General features: G+C 37.7%; 1 protein-coding gene across 2 annotated transcripts in view; it reads right to left on the reverse strand.

Moving 5' to 3' along the window:
* Nucleotides 1-14,987, reverse strand: part of Wdr7 (WD repeat domain 7) — a 266,283-nt gene that overhangs the window by 215,811 nt on the left and 35,485 nt on the right. The gene's annotated exons all lie outside the window — the stretch shown is intronic.

A 14,987-nucleotide genomic window follows, 5' to 3' on the forward strand; every position in this document is an offset into this window, starting at 1 on the left:
TAAAAATAGAGTAAGATAGAGCTTGTCTCCCAATAACTTAAATGAAAATTACTTATATGTATGTTCCACTGAAAAACAACCACAATATTTAGGTATTTTGAACAATTTCTTCCTTGATATTATAAATTAAAAGTTTGAGGTTCAAATGGATTTGCTTTTAAATTCATATAACGTAAAGGTTATAACTGGAAGGCTGTCATTAAAATACGAAAAAGACTTCACAAAAGTGATTGCCATATATATATATGGGAAGGCAGAACAGGGCAGCAGGGAGGTAGGGGTCGGGTGATCTGTCAAGTGGTCTCGTCCCACGACCTGAACTAACTTTTGTTTCCTGAGAGAGAAGCTTTCTGTGGTGTATCTATCTTTCTGTCCAGGAGTCATTTAGGCCCATGCTCCTCCCTGCCCTTTTGTCCCAACATCATGGCCTCACAGAGCTGCAAGAAAATCATTCCTTGAGCACCACAGCTATCACACATTATCTGCAGACTGGCAATCCTGTCCCCGTTGTGGTCTCTGCTTATAATGACAGAAGGAGCAGCACTTCACCTAACAGAGAGCTGGCTGGATGGTCTTCAGTGTATTCCCTGCTCACCCCTAACCTCTGCCCATCAATTTCCCTTTAAAACAGTACCACTTACAAATAAGCAGAGAAAGATTTTCACTAGCAAGAAAGCTGAATCTACAGTATAGAAATTAAAATCTAAAGACTATGAATGTCTATAGGACAGTTTGTAAGCAATTTAAAACTTAACCATATGACAGCAAGCATCTGAATTTATTATGACTAGCGCTCTAGAAATAAGGCCCATAACACTGCACAGAATCTGCTTTATACACCGGGCCTGAAAGGGAAACCTGCAAATACACAATGCTCTGCTTCTCCTGCCCAAACACCACGCTGTGAGCTAAAAGCAACATTTCCCTACTTCTCCAGGAAAGAAATGTCAACAGTTGTCAGGTGAAAGGGGCAGGGAGCGAGGGGGCAGCAAGTATGTAGAAGGAAAACTGGAGGTGCATAGCTCTTCTTTTATTGACACTGTTTTTGTGTTTGCTTTGCTTTGTTTTTGAGCCTAGTGTCTTGGTTTAGACCAAGCTGGATTTGGATTTATGATACGCCTGCCTCAACCAACCAAGTACTGGGATTGCAGGCAAATACCACTCATCCTCAGTTCCAATTTTAACCGCAGGATTTCCCAAAACCTTTACAATGCTGATGTGAACATAACTGTTCTACAAGGATGTACAACATCATTCATCTCTAAACTTGTTTGGCCACGATCTTATTAAAGCACTCTCGGGAAGCTGCTGTGTTTGGGTCTTTTCCTGTTAAGAATGCTCAAAGCTCAAGACTAAGCTTTCTCTTGATCTCGGTGCAGCATCCTGGGTATGCATCTGAATGTGGCTCTCACTGGTCCCACCTGCTCTGCCCACTCTCTCTTCACCGTGAGTTTGCTATATTTTGACTCTGGTGAATATTTATAATTGCAAGCAATCATAAAGTTAAGAAAACTAAGTTCAGGGACACACTGCAAAATTTACTTAAAGCATTACACAGACCTGTCTTAGGTATTCACTAAGCTTGTTTATAAATATCCAATGACTTTTTTCCTTAAAAAGACATACTATCAACTGGAAATAAGCAGATTTCCGACACATACAAATTAATACAATTACCAATTAAATAAAAACTGACAAACTAAAAAGCAATTTAAATTTAGCCACAACAGAATAAAACTGGGCAAATACACACATGATCGGGTCTCTACTTTCACCATCAATCAGTTGCACAAGACATATATTGCTAACTCGAGGTAAACACAGTTTAAAAGAATGGATGCCGTGCACGTCTGTGAGTTGTTGTCAGCACTAACCTTGAACTTGTCAAATTACTCATTCACTTTCTAATTAGATGAGTGCTATATCAGTAGGCAATGAGTGTTTTCTATTTTGCACCACCCCTCACACATGCACACACACAGGAACCACACACAACACCACCCCTCACACATGCACACACACAGGAACCATACACACCACCACCCCTCACACATGCACACACACAGGAACCACACACAACACCACCCCTCACACATGCACACACACAGGAACCACACACAACACCACCCCTCACAAATGAATACACACATCAACTACAACCCAGGTGGAGTTAATAATGGCAGGACATCATAGCATATTGTCACCCCGGCACTCGGGATTACCTCTTTCATTAGACAGCATTTCACTGGGGGTGGGGGAGGTGTTGAAGAAGTTAGTAGCCAGTTTGGGCTACACAGTGAAACACTGTCTTTGAAAAGAAAAAAAAAAAAGCTAGTCCTTCATTAGTGCCTCAAGTACTCATGGGTAACTGTTGAATTTTCAACTTGCCAAGTGCAAAGGAATCTCATTTAAAATAATGAGGAATATATTGATTCCTGTGTTGGTTAGAGCTAAGATTAGGATCTACTGTAGATGTCAACATCAGAGATACACAGCTACAGACAACCACTGAAAGTTCATGGTGCTGTTTGGGTAAGTTTAGGAGCTGTGGCCTTGCTGGAGGAAGCATGTCACTGGCAATAGGCTTTGTGATAGTTTAAATGAGAATGTCCCCAATAGGCTCATGTTTGTATTTTTGGTCCCCAGTTAGTAGAACTGTTTGAGAAGGATTAGTTGTGACCTTGCTGGAGGAAATGTATCACTGGGGGTAGGCTTGAAAGTGTCAAAACCTCACACATTCCCAGGATGCTTTCTGCTATGTGCTTGTGGTTCAAGATGTGAGCTCTCAGCCACCATACATGAGGTTGTGTCTGCCACCTCCCTGGAATGATGGGCTATTATCTCTCTCGAAGCCCAAGATAAATAGGTGACTCATTCTAAAATATGAAAAGAATGCAATCCATCATCATAGGAATACTGAGAAGTGGTGTATTATATTGCTCTTATACAGAAGAAAAATAAGGGAAATACAGAACAAATAGTAGGTAAGAGCATAGCACAAGCTTTACAAGTAAACTATAGGACATTTAGGTCTTAAACGTTGTTAGAATGTGGAGCTGGAGGAATGAAGCATTGGCTAACAGTGTTTGTTCTGGGATCATAAGGACAGGAATTAAAATCCCAGCACCTAAGCAACAAGCCAAGCAACACCAACATGCATTCCATAGCCCAGATGGGGCAAACACAGGAGGACCTTGGGGTCCCAACCCAGGCAAGATGCAAGCCCCACATTCAGGGAGAGATCCTGCCTCAAAGAAGCATATTGAGAGCGATAGAAGGACAGTAAACATTCTCTTTTGACCTCCAATCCCAGCTCACATGCAAGTATGAATACCAGCATGCACACACATGCACCTTCATACACAAACACACATGTGTTTTAAAGTAAACTATAATGTCCCAAATCTATCTCTTTATGGCCACCCAACACATCTTCTTAACACATAAATTTACCTAAATAGAAATTCACTATGTAGCCAAAGATGACCTTGAACTTCTGAATGTTTCTTGGACTGGCCTTAAACTCTTTATATAGATAAGAATGATGTTGAACTTATCATCCTGTCTCCAACAATCGAGTGTTGGAATTACAGTTCTATGTCACCACCAGGCCTGGCTTTCTGTGGTGTCAGAGAATAAACTCAGGACATCACTCACATTAGCTAAGCAGGCACTCTAAAAACAGGGCTACAGACCCAGTCCCCATGATTTGTCTTCTCTTACAATGCAATAATAATGAAGTTGGCAAGTATCCCACAAAATGTTGTTTGGTCATTTATAAAAATTACATACCATCTCTGAAAATAATAAAAGTACTTGGAGAATTAACCTTAGCTTTACTACAGCAAACACTCTTGAAATAACTAAAATAATCAAGAATGAAAACACACATAAAAAAATCAATATTACTAAGATCAAGAAAGAATAGTTATTAGAGGTACTTAACTCATAAGAAAATATGGTCTTCTATTTTTAAATATAAATTAAAAAAAGCCTAATTTTCCTTCTTTCAAGAAAATGCTAGTCAAATCCATATAAAGAAAACTAGAATAGAGCAGAAATTACTCAATATAGCAAAATCATTAATTTTGATTCCACTAATTAATTCTGCATTGATGGCTACCTTTGAAGCCTGTATAAACAGAAAGAACAAAGCAAATACCTAACCTATTTAATGTAGAAGGAAAAAGACCATTCAAGGACTACTTTGGTATTAATTTTCCTTCAATGAACATAGTTATGATAAATAATTCTTAGCTATCTATTAGATGAAAGCACTTAAAAGATTTGCTAAAACACAATTAACATGTTCTTATCTGTCCTCAGAATTATTAAAGAAGCACTTCCTAAAAATATTTAACGACTCACATTTCTTGACTTAGATCCAATTTCCATTATGAGTAAGTTCTCGAGATCATAGCACTAAGCATCTACTTCACGTGTAATGACTAATTCTACAACCTATTAACAGCACTCAGTATTCCACTACTTCAGCATGGAATCACCAACTGAAGAGGATTTAAAACAAGAGCATTATATCAAGATAATGGATAAAACATTTTGATGGTGTAATTAAAATGATTATACAAATAAAGCATGGCGACTCATACTTGTAACCCCAGGGTTTGAGAATATGAATAGCTCAAGACAAAGCTAGGCTACATAGAAAGTTCTAGGCCGACATGGTTACAGAGACATACATAACCAAGGTCAATCAATTACAAATGTAACACATTTTCACCAAAACTTATCGGGAAATAATCCAGCTCAAATTTCTTTTGATCATTTGAAGATTTAAAAATTTTGGTGTGAAAATTTATGTGTACCTCTGTGTGTGTGTGTGTATATACATTATAAAACAAACATAACTTTTTAAAGACTAACTCAAGGTTTAAATTAACAAACTTAAAATGGGATTTTGAATTACTTACTAATGCTCATAATGACATTCAATTAGGCAACACCACAAGGCACAGCAATTATCACTATAAGGTTTCACTGTCGATGATAGTAGATACTAATATTTTATGCAACTATGACCCTTGTCCATCTTTCCAATGTGTTTCAATGATCATTGCTCAAATCCAGTGGGTTAATTATAATATCTATTTTTCATTGGAAATGACTTCCATGGCTCAGAGGATATGAGCATGTGTAGCTTTTGAAGATTTATTCCAGGTGTGGTTTCCGGCAGCCACGTGGCACCTTACAATCATCTGTAATTTCAACTCTAAAGTATCCAACACCGTCTTCTGGCCTCTGAGTACATTTCACGCTTGCCACTCACTCACTTACACACATGCAAATAAACACTTACAAACATAAAATAAAAATAATTAAATCTTTTTGAAACAATATCCCATGCTAATGGATTAGAAGAATTAATAATAAAAAAAATGGCTTTTCTCCAAAAACCAACTGACAGGTTCAATGCAATCCTCAACAAATTTCCAACACAATTCTTCAAAAATCTTGAGAGGACAGTTTTTAGCTTCACATGGAAACACAAAAGATCAAGATAGCTAAATCAATCCTGAATAATAAAAGAACAATTGGAGTTATCACCATCCCTGCCTTCAAGATGTACTACAGGGGTATAGTAATAAAAACAGCACAGAATTGGAACAAAAACAGACACATTGATCAATAAAATCAAACTGAAGACCCAAACAAAAATCTACACACCTATGGACACCTGATTTTTAATAAAGAAGCTAAAACTGCACATTGGGGAAAAAAAAAAACCAGCATCTTCAACAAATGTGCTGATGAACTAGACAGCTACAAGCTGAAGAATCCAAACAGGCCCATGCTTTATCACGCTGCACAAAACTCAATTCAAAATAGTTCAAAGACCTCAACATAAACACTGAATCTGAGAGACAAGAAACTGGGGAATAGCCTTGAACTCATTGGCACAGAAAAAGACTTTCTGAAAAGAAAACGGGTGACAGCCATATTAGAAACTATACAATACAAGGCGAGGCAAGAGGATCATGAGTTCTCTGCCAGCCACGGCTACATAATGGGTTATTATTTCTAAAAAGAAAAAGTCCTGGAATGTAGCTCAGTGATAGTGCACTTGTCTAACATGCCTGAGACCTTAAGTTTAATGTTCAGCACTGAAGTTTTGTTCTGTTGTTGTTATTATTATCCTATACAACATAATCTACAAATCCCTTACATAAACATTTTTAGATGCACACTTGTGAGAGAGCCTCTGGACACCTACCTCTCTGTGGCAACATGTACCACGATTTTTGAAATTAGTGATAGTACCATTGCCCACCCATGTAAATGTTCAGAAACTTACATTTACTAAGACTTAAAAGAACAAAGAAATAGAAGTTCTCGTATTTCTTCCCATAACCCAATTGAGAGCCTCACAATTTTAACCTCTGCAACCACTGTCCTCAACTGATCTCAAACTATCAATCCCATTAAAAAGTGTTTCATTGCTATAGCGAAACTGTGCTGCCTGGACTGAGCAGCCTATCACTGGAAGTATTTCATAGGTTATAATTTATAATTCTTTACAATATTAATTATGTGTTAAAAGCAATATATAGCAATGGCCTTAAATGCTAAGTTAAAAGTAAAGGCTAACAACCAACAACAAGTCAAAGAAAATTCTTTTTGATGAAAAAATAAGATAGCTGGAATAAGGACAAGTGGGAAAATATTAAATCAAAACATCAAGACAGATATTTAGTTTTCAAAGAAATCTAATACTAATATTTAAAAATGTTCATTGAAATTGCCAGTAACTAATCCCCCCCCCCCCCCCCCCGCTTCAGTGCATCAGTGCTGAAGAGCAGAAGCACACGCTATCTCGGTGTCTGCGAGTCAGAACATACCACCTGGGTCATCCAGTCTGCCCTTACCCGTTTTGAAGCATTCCCAGAAAGCTCTCATGTAATGTGTTCTTAAGCATGACTTACAGAAATTACAGGCAGCTGGTTTAGCCTACCCACTAGCTCCCTGGGGGATGATTCCATTTTCCAATGGATTCCAATGTAAATAATATTAATTCTCATTTTCTAGATTTGCTAGTTTGTTTCCTGACTAAGTTACTCCTTTGTTGGCCTTTTTTAGGACTAGTCTTGTATTTTTCTGAATAATTTTCTCTTCATATAAATATCCTTGATTGTGTTACCTTTTAAATATACGCATCACGAGAAAGCCGTAAGTGACCAGCTGCTTTGGCTCATGAATCAATCCCACTTGTCTCTTACTCATTACTTCTTGTACTTCCCAGAACTCTTTCTTTGGAACATAAAAGTGCCTTTAACGTGTCATTTATCATTCTAAACATTCTACCTAAAAGTATAGTCTATGAAATTAAATATTAATTTCATTTCCATACTTGCACAAAATGGCCTCAAAACAGAATTTTTTCAATATCAACTTTTATTAAAAAACAAGGAGGAGCTGTTTGTTCATTATCTATTTTATAAGACCATATGAGCCAACCAAAATACTGACAAAAAACTACATGAATAGCATTACCTCCAAGGATAACTTTAACATCCTCTTTTATTCACTACATATATAGATCGTAAATACATATTTATACTACTTAGTGTAAACAGACATATAGTGTAATTATATTTATTTACAGCAAAGATACAAGATGGGTAGACTCTACATTGTTATTCGAAAACAGCAAACAAATATAAATATTCCACACAAGATTCAGACAATGCCGGAGAAAAATTCATTTAAAAATAATATAGTGATTTGTTATATTAGGAATGAGAATTTTTATTCTTTTCTCATCCTACAGTTATAAAAAAGTTTCATATTTGTTTTTAATTCAATCACTGCCTTACTCAAGCTTTATTGAACCTTTTAGCAGGGAGGGGATTCCAAGCTTCAAAAATGTAAAACTATACCAAAAAGAAAAGCTTCCCATAAACTAAGTTACATAAACTGTAATATATATAGATTAAAGAAAAGAAAGGTACCTAGGTGGGGATGGCACACACCTTTAACCCCAGCATTCTAGAGGCAGAGACAGGTGGATCTCTGAATTCAAGGCCAGCCTGGTCTACAGAGTCCAGGACACCCAGGATTACACACATAAATCCTATTTTGAAAATCGCAAAACAAATCAAAAAAGAAGGAAGAGAAGAAGGGAGGGAGAGAAAAGAGAAGGGAGGGAAAGAAGAAAAAACTCTACAGAACCCATGCAAATTAGCCGGCCTGACGGCACGGCCTTATAATCTCGGCACCACAACTGCAGAGATCATATCCTTGAGGCTCTCCCGGTTAAGGAAGCTCCAGAATAACGAGAACTCCTGTCTCAGAAACAAGGTGGACAGCTTCTGAAGAATGACCCGAGATTGACTTCTGGCCTCCAATCTCAAGTACGTACATACAGTCTACAATTCTCACAGAAAATTAGTAATCAAATTAGTAATCAAAGAATCAAACAGTAAGAGATTATTTTCACCTGCATATTTTGTCAAAGATAATAAAAACTAATACTGTAAAAGTTAATAGCTTTTTACATTGCTGGGCTATATTCTAAATGTTTTACAATAATTCAGAAAAAACTCACAACCACCCTCTGAAGTAGATGTTATTCTTATTTCCATTAAGGATATGGACAGGTAAGCATGGAAGTGGTAGCAGGCAATGAAATAACCATTAGGGGTAGAAAACAATTTAGTAACCTTACAGACATTAACAGCCCATCATATAAAAATTTTGAGTTTCTAATAGCAAATGTGTGTGTGTGTATAAAAGCAATATAAGAAAATATTTCCAAATGAGGTGGGAAAGATGGCTCAGAGATTAAGAGCACTTGGTGCTCTTGCATAGGACATGGGTTCATTTACCAGAACCCACAGGGCAGCTTAAAACCTTCTATAACTCCAGTACCAAGATATCTGACACCTCTGAAGGTACCAAACAGGTCGTATACATACATACTGATAAACACATAAAATAAAATAAATTAATCTTTTGTAAAAGAAAATATAGACAAATGAAAGAACTTTTTCCACACAAAAATAATCAATATTGTATATTTACAAAACTAGAAACTGGTAACAACTATGTATATAAAGTAGAACTGTTAATATGGCATGATCACCCAATAAACAGTACACAGTTCTTAGTGATTACTCATATGAGTAAATACAACTGAAGAAAAATTTATTAGAACATTAAATGAAGACACAGTATGTATAGATAACTATATCTACAGTAGAACCAAAGTATGTAACAAATGGATTTTTATTTTTTAATATTTATTTCTTATATATACAGTATCCTGCCTGCATGTATGCTTGCAGGCCAGAAACAGGACATCAGATCTCACTGTAGATGGTTGTGAGCTACTATAGGATTGCTGGGAATTGAACTCAGGAACTCTGGAAGATCAGTCAATGCTCTCTAACCTCTGAGCCATCTCTCCGGCCCCAGTAAATGAGTTTTTAAAGCCAGGTGGAAAATATATCAAAATAAATAAAATGCAGTATTCTTACATAGAAGGATAACAAACAGGTGAACTTTAAATTTCTTATGACTAGTATTTTAAAAATCAGTATAAATCAGATTGTAGTTTAAAACCATGCCATATGCTTAAAGGAGAAAAAAAGAGAAATTAAAATGGAAAGATTCTATACCTGACTAAAAAAAAGAAAAACTGAAAGATAATTTACAGGAAAAGAGAGCAATCAACAGTCCTCGTAAAGAAATTAGAAATTGGGGCTGGAGAGATGAGATGGCTCAGTGGTTAAAAGCATTGCCTACTCTTCTGAAGGTCCTGAGTTCAATTCCCAGCAACCACATGGTGGCTCACAACCATCTGTAACGAGGTGTGGTGCTCTCTTCTAGCCTGCACACACACACACAGACAGAATATTGTATACATAGTAAATAAAGAAATATTTTTTTAAAAAAAGAAAAAAGCAATTAGAAATTTAGGAAAGATGGTTGTTTTGCTTCACAAGGTTAAAAACAATCTTCAATAATTTTAATTGATTGAATAAACCTATTGAAATTATATATACTTATATAAATCAATAACACAAAATACTAAAAAAAAAATAGAGGAATAAAATTTTGAAAAACGACTAAATCTGCCAGGAGGCACTATGCTAGTAAGCCAAGTTCATGTCATCCAATCAGATGACTTCAAATCAAATTTGAGTTCTGTGCCTCGCTATCTGGCTATCTGTGCAGTGTGAATCAGAACTATGACTTCTCTGCATGCTATTTGTCTATGTAATGTGGCTAACAACGACAGCATCATGCAGATATGCTCTTTAGATTATATGGAATGATGCATATGAACTACCAGAGTGACTATACTTATCCAACTACAAAAAAGGTCATATAATGCCTACACTATTATTACTATTATATCACTATGCAGCACAGCCTTCATCTTTCTGACGTGTAGTTAGACCTATTCTGAGGCATGACTAGATGTGCCAATGCGGAGGTGTCCACCTAAACATTTCTAATTCCTCAAGCACCTTAGTTCCTTCTTTTCAGTACCATTTTCTTATATAAAAACCTGTGCTGAACAGTTTCATTTCATAACCACCAATATCTTAGTTATATTCACAAATTTTATAGCACTTCAAACAATTTATATTCAATAAAAATTTCAACTGAACAACTCAATGATCACCTCCACTATACCTTGATCAGTTCTTTTATCTTTTCATCTACTGAATTTATTATTTTTTACTTCATGTCTAAATCAATAAAATGTTAACTTTCATTTCAATTATGTATTCAATGGGCATTATGGACCAAGATAGCTAAATACTAAAACCCTGAAAATATTCTGTTCGGAGCAGTGAGACCCCAGATCCTGAATTTCTTGTAATCCCCTGATCTGAGTGCCTACAGCTGCTCTGAGCACGAGACCTTCAGAGTTCTTGATGGCAGGAGAGTGGTTTCTGGTGGGTTTGGCTGGGGCGTGGCTATCTCTATATACTCTGCCCCTGAACACAATAAAGGGGGCATTCTTGGGGAATTCAAGGATGACCCGTGTCGCTATCTCTCTGTCTGTGTGTGTCTGTGTATTTTAACCTCCAGACCCCTTGTCTGAAGCTCGGTAACTGGGTACCAGAGCATAGAACACAGACAAGGGCACGGTGCGCGGCAATATTCTAATGGTTTTTTGGTGGTAGTGGTAGTGGTGTGGATTTGTTTTGTTTTAAGCAACTCAAAAGTGTCAACCAGTGCTAGACATGGTAACATGCACTTGGGTGGCTTAAGCAATAGAATCACATGTTTGAACCTAGTCTTGGCTACACAGCAAGAACCCAGATTAATCAATCAATCAATAAATAAATTTTTTGCATGCATGTGCACAAATATGCTTGCCTTCTCCGCTCTGCACTCCACCCAGCTCCCCACAGCTGAGCTATCTATCAGCACACACTGAAACCCAGCTGGCTATCTACCAGAACGGCTTCAGTTTTTTGGCTCAACTGAGAACGTGAATGCTAACAAACACCTGACGTGTAGATTGTAATCTGCTTGCCTTACCTTATTTATAGCTGCACATTTCCTAGAGAACAACAACGACCTGCGTGTCTCTCACAGAAGCTGAGATTTGCTTTCTCATGATTTAGATATCGTCCTCACTTTTCTAAGCTGGATATTCTGAAGGGATCCATGCCACTTTCCTAACAACATATTAAAGAAACCTATGCGCTAATTATATCTTTGTTGTTTGCAGTCTCAGTTGTATCAAGCACACAAAGAAATCTAACCTTGGAGCACACTAGTAGGCAAGAGAGCAGTGAATGGTTTAATGTATGTCCAGAGGAAATCAATAGAAGGGGCAAAATTTCCCTCTCATGATGGGGAGGTCATCCTAAAGGCCCTGCAAAGGTAATAGCTGCTCCCCTCTGTGATCCACTCCGGGCCATCACAAAGAAATGAGGGCTTTTCAGGCAGTTGAAAACCCCAGTTCCAGGCAATGAGCAGGAAGGCATAGTACAATCTAGGACTATTTTCTAAAAAATTAGGAGGAAATAAAACCTTTCACACAATCTTCATATCTCGAAATTTCTATTTTATGTAATTAAAAATGATGAATTATTGAAATGCTTGGTAGTCCACCCAAAATGGACAATTACCATGTCAATTAAAGAATTATAAACAATAAATTCTTCCTCCCACCCTCTCTAAAAGTTTCAAAGTCCGATTTTTCTCTTGAAAACAGACTCATTCTTAGCTTGAACAAGTTCAAAACCACCCGCTATATCTGGGATAGGGCACACAGGAGACAAAGCACAGTTATAAAAGCTCACTCCATACCACAAATGGGCAACAATCTCCTCAGAATTAGGCTCCCTCTACCCCAAATTTACACAAGAAAAGACTAACACTAGCAATGGTTTAACTAGCTCCAGTGGTAGCAGAGAATTACAAACACGAGAAACCCAGGCCTTGTCTACTTCTCGTCTGTTTCTCTCTGGCCTAACTGCACACTGGCCATTTCAAGTCACAAGTGCCTACAGCTGACTGTTTTCTCCATCTTCCTTTCAAAGTCTGAACCAATGGCCAAGTCTGATTTTTATACAGGCTCCTTTTGCTGTTGTTGGTTGGGGGGAGGGGTGTCTGCACTGTTTTAGTTTTTGTTTTGAGACAGGGCCTCTGTGTATAATCCGAACTATCTTGGAACTCTCCTGCCTCTGCCTCCAACTTTTGGGATTAAAGGCGGGTGCCACACACCCAGCTTGGAGGTTTGGTTTTTGTTTTGTTGCTGTTGTTTAGGGTTTTCTTTCCCTATTTCATATGTACATGTTTTGTCTGCATGTATGTATGTGCACAGCATTTGTGCCTGCAGAGCCCAGAGAAGTACACCAGATCCCCATAACTAGTTGCAGATGTGGGAGTTAGGAAGGGAACCTGGTCCTCTTAACCACTACGTCAGCTCTCCAGCTCGCGGTGTATCTTTTTAAAGTGCCATTCCAACTGAGTGTGGTTCTAGCCCTGGAACCCAGAGATCGGCCTGCCTATGCCTCCTGAGCGCTGGGACTAACCGCGTGCGACACCACACCTGGCTCACACACTCCTTTTTAACTCTCTGTCATTGCCCTTTAACGTCACTGCAGCAGGGTGTCTAGTCTTCTCTAGACTGATTTAGTAGTTCACCTTCCTCTAGTTTCATATTTTATTATCTTCAGGTTTTTCTTCCAGTCATCCCTCCAAGGTAGAATAAAATAAAATATCTTACAATTCTCTCAAACAGCTAACTAGAACAACATACAAAACATTTACTTTAAACTCTGCTGGTTAATTTCAAAGTGATGCATGTTATATCAAGTTTATGCCTAAATCCAAGCTTCTTATCTAGTACAGACAATCTAGTACAGGTGCTAGAGGAATCTCAAGCACTCTATACTCCTCCATGGAGCAGTCACATGGCTAAGTGCTCTGCAAATCATTAATGATTTTATAAACATATACAAAACAAAGATGCCCCAGGAGAGCGGACATGGTCTTTCTTGGAAGTCTCCCAAAACTACCTAAAGCTGCTTTTCCTGGGAGTACCTCTACTCTTGTATTTCCAAAGTACTTTGAGGGGAAAAAATGCAAGCTTTCATGTTCCATCACTGCTGCTGCCTGCTAATCTGACTCTTTTACTAGACTGCATTTAATCAAACAGGGATTATATCTTATCCACAATTATATCCTTGTCTCTGATTTAAAAAAAAATTCCATCCAATTGAATAGTAACCTGGCCTCCACAGGATGTACATATGCATCCCAATACACACACACGCACACATACACACACACACAGAAAGAGAGAGAGAGAGAGAGAGAGAGAGAGAGAGAGAGAGAGAGAGAGAATAAATTCATGCCAATTGGGATCTTCTTTTGACTCAAAATATAAAAAAAATCACAAAATAACAAAATTTCTTAAATGCTTGGTATAATATCTGCACAGTCAGAAGAATGAACCTCTTATTAGTGTAAAAGGGATCTTCACTGAAAATTCTTTGTATTGCACTGAATTTTTCAAAATCCTACATAAGAGGCCACATTACAAAATTTGAACAAATAATATATAGCATGAAAAAAATAACATTTTATGTTAAATACACTGGCAAATGAGAGAGATAGAAAACATAAAATTAGAATGATCTGGGAGGAGTTAGGGACGGTAAAAAGAATGATCAAGATGTATTATATGAAATATATATATTTCAATTATTTATTTTTGTACACAAATTTCAAGTTAAGAATCTATCTGAAGCCGAAGGAGGGAGAAGAGGAGCAAGGAAGTCAGGACCGCAAGGAGTTGGTCCACCCACTGAGACAGTGTTCCTGATCTAATGGGAGCTCACCAAATCTAGCTGGACTGGGACTGAACAAGCATGGGATCAAACTGGACCCTCTGAATGTGGCTGACAACTGGGGCAGACTAAGAAGCTAATGATAATGGCACTGGGATTTGTCTGTACTGCATGTACTGGCTTTTTGGGATCCTAGTCTATTTGGATGCATACCTTCCTAAGCCTGGATGGAGGGAGGAGGGCCTTGGACTCCCCATAGGGCAGGGTACCCTGACCTCTCAGGACTGGAGGGGAGGAGGAAGGGTAAGTGAGGGAGCAGGAAAGAAGGGGGAGGAGTGGAGGAAGTGAATATTTTGAATGGTATTATTTATAAAGTAAAAAATACATAAATAAAAGTGGTATTCTCCAAGGACTAAGGAAAGGATTTGGAATTGCCGGCATAGCAAAAAGCTGTCATATTTTTGGCTCATTTATTCCTCCCATGTCTCTCTAAAGGCATTTGACAACTCAAGGTGCTGTTCTTTAGCAGGATTAACAGGTTTCAATCTTCAGAAGTTCAGAGTTCCCAATTTTCTTTAATTGCCTTCTAAAATGTTCACACCTTTTAACCTAAAGTAATAGCCTATTGCCATAAAATCTGTTCCAGTTCTCTTACAGGTTCCTAAATAGTTCCATTGCTACATCAAAATCAGGTCTGGTAAAATC

Source organism: Alexandromys fortis, unplaced genomic scaffold (genome assembly GCF_014885135.2).
Source record: "Alexandromys fortis isolate MF-2015 unplaced genomic scaffold, M_Fortis_MF-2015_v1.1 scaffold_94, whole genome shotgun sequence".
In the NCBI taxonomy this organism is placed as follows: domain Eukaryota; kingdom Metazoa; phylum Chordata; class Mammalia; order Rodentia; family Cricetidae; genus Alexandromys; species Alexandromys fortis.